This window comes from Talpa europaea (assembly GCF_964194135.1).
Source record: "Talpa europaea genome assembly, chromosome: 7".
Taxonomy (NCBI): domain Eukaryota; kingdom Metazoa; phylum Chordata; class Mammalia; order Eulipotyphla; family Talpidae; genus Talpa; species Talpa europaea.
The window spans coordinates 17531544-17534479 of record NC_140074.1 but is presented as its reverse complement, the minus strand read 5'-3'; the positions used below and the strand labels follow the sequence as shown (position 1 = coordinate 17534479).

Genomic DNA, 2936 nt, shown 5'->3' with positions numbered 1-2936 from the left:
GTTCTTCCTTAAAAAAACAGTAAGAGACTTCTCTCCCTTCATGATAGAGTAAAAGAACCAGCTTTACCCTCTACTTGAAGCACACTTGAACCCTTCAATAACGAACACCACCTTTCTAGACACTGAACACCAGGCAACAAAGACAGATCCTGAGAGACAAAAAATAAATGAAATCCAAACTTCTCCCAGCCTGCTGCTTTGACGGAGCTTCCTGGTCAAGGTGCATTTAAAGAAATCCTAGATGAAGCAGAGCAGACTCCCTGAGTTACAGAGAGAAACCTGAGTCTGAGGAAAACAAGGAGAGTATAGATCAGAGGAAAAAGTACTAGGGGATGTCTTTCCATTTTTTTTTGTCTTATTTTATTTATTTTAAAATTGTTTTATAGTTTTCTTTGTATAGGTCCTTTACCTCTTTTGTTAGGTTTACTTCCAAGTATTTGATTATTTTTGTTTGTTTCTATTATAAAAAGGATGGTTTTCTTGATTTCTTCTTCAGATTTATTGTTGGTATATAGGAAAGCTACTGACTTTTGTGCGTTGATTTTGTATCCTGCTAGATTATTAAACTGGTTGATCAATTTTATTAGATTTTCTGTGGAGTTAAGATAAACTCATGCCATTTGCAGGGATCATCTCAGTGAAATAAGTCAGAAAGAAAAAGAAAGATACCGGATGATCTCACTTATAGCAGGAATATAGAGAATTCAAATAAGGGATCAGAAAAAAACCCAATTATAATTAATTATAATAAAGTAAAAATCAAAATCAACAGGCAACTATAAACCAGAGACATTATGCACGGGGGGAGAAGGCAGCAGGATCAAAACAGGGGTGGAAAGAGCACAAGAGACCATGGTGATAGTTCACAGATGAATGGGTAGTGGGAATTTTATGGGAACTATAACCAAGATGAAAATGCATACATTGTACAAAAATGAGTTATGTAAAAAAATTATAAAATAAAAAAGAGTGCTAGGGATGACAGATATACAGAGAGATAACTTTAGGTAAAAACAGAAGATTCACTTCAAGTATTTGGCACAGTACCCATCAGAAACCTGTGTGAGAAAACATCAGTGTCCTGGGAGAAAACCATCAGAAAAACTTTAAGGTAATAGTGTAGCCTTAGAAATAATGCCCATCTATTTTTCACAAGTTAGACTGAAAAACCACATGATTCACCTGACTTTGTGGTAGGTTACATAGAATAACAAATAGAATAATACTCTAACAAATATTAAAAGTAAGGTCAAAAGGGGTAAATTGTTTCCAATGAAGTACTTCCAAGGTCAACTCAAGAATATTCCCAAGAATAAAAATGTCACATTGGCCAGGCCTTTCCTGTGGTAAAAATGGCAATTGCCAGTTACTTCTACCTGCTACTAATTAGGGCACAATGGCAAGTTTGGATGAGTTAGTTTCTGGAGTGTGAGTTTTGACTGGATGGAAGGCTTACGTATGCCAACAGCAATTATAAAAATTATGACATGATCAGAAAAGAGGCTTATGTACATAGGAGTACAATGGAAGCACTGAAGAGAATTAGTGATGACAGTGAAATTACAAAAGAAGATGATGCTTTGTGGCCTCCCCCTGACAGGGTTGACCAATTGGAGCTTGAAATTGTAACTGGAGATGAGCACATTTTTTCACCACATCCTAAATAGATTCTCCTACTGATGTAAATCAGTGAAAGGATCCTAAAGACCTTCAAGTATTTTACCATTTTGTACCAGACCTGACATATTTAGTTTTTAGTCTTATTGGATTACATTTTAAGATTAAACCAACTAGATTATAAATTTTAAATTGTTTTTATATTTAATTATGGGATAGGTAAGAGAAGCCTTGTCATTTATAGTATTGGTATTTTTATGAATGTGAAACAAAATTATTTTTGTATGCAAAATGAAAATAAGAAAATACATAAACAGGCTTAATAGTTATCTTCATTTTGGTTCAAGTGGGTTGGGAAGTCCCCATACACACATAAAGTCTATAAATAAAAGCTGTCTTTTACTGAAATTCGCTCCAATAAAACATATCAAAGCCTGAAAAAAATAATAAAAATGTACCCAGGACTCAGATAAACTTCCTAATGTCTGCTATACAAACAAAACCTGGCAGAAATATAAAAAAAAAAAGCAGGAAAATAATGCAGAGAAAATCCAAATAATTGAAACTGGTATAAATATCAAGAGAAGGTCAATTTTTTAAAAAAGATTATTAAATTGATTCCCCAAATGTTCAAAAATTTAAGTCGATGGCTCAAGTGTTCTAGAAGCACCATCACTGAATAAAAATTTTGCCAAGAATTTAAAGAAAGTCAAACAGAGGCAGGACTTTCAGACAACAAATCTCTACCAAATGAAAAACTAATTGACAACAAAAATCAAGAGAGTTTTGCAACAGTGTGATAAATGTTTGTGATTGCAAACCATTGACCTCAAAGTAAGAACAGCATCTGTGTTATTTTATCTAATTCTGCATCCAATATTTTCTCAGTATGGTTATTAATGAGTTTTATCACATTGGGACTTTCATAAAGATTGAAAGAGACTCACTAAAGTTGGAGTAGGTGATATACAGGCTCAATGATGTGATCAATAAATCAACAGAAATTAGATCATCTTATATGCATATCAGAATGGGATAAAAAGGGATTTAAATGTTCAGAGTCAAAAGTCTGTGCAAGACCATCAAGCACACCAAAATATCTGTAACTGTAGTCAAAAAAGAGAGGAGAAAGGGAAAGGGTCAGAAAAATAGTTTAATAATGTTAGAAAACTTCCTGTTTTATGAAAAATACTCTTCTACTCAAATGAGAAAATAAAAAAATAGGAAATATAAAGACATCCTCTCATAGACATCTCACAAAGTATTGTAAAACAAAGACAAAAATTGAAATCCTCCAGAGAATTTTAAAAATTCATATT

At 33.0% G+C, this 2936-nt stretch overlaps 1 pseudogene across 1 annotated transcript; it reads left to right on the top strand.

Annotated features, from left to right (window-relative positions):
• Nucleotides 1-1352: 1352 nt before the first annotated feature.
• Nucleotides 1353-1801, top strand: LOC311173656 (protein mago nashi homolog 2-like; annotated as a pseudogene). The gene has a single exon. The product of its transcript is annotated as a protein mago nashi homolog 2-like (transcript).
• The last annotated feature ends 1135 nt before the right edge of the window (nucleotides 1802-2936 follow it).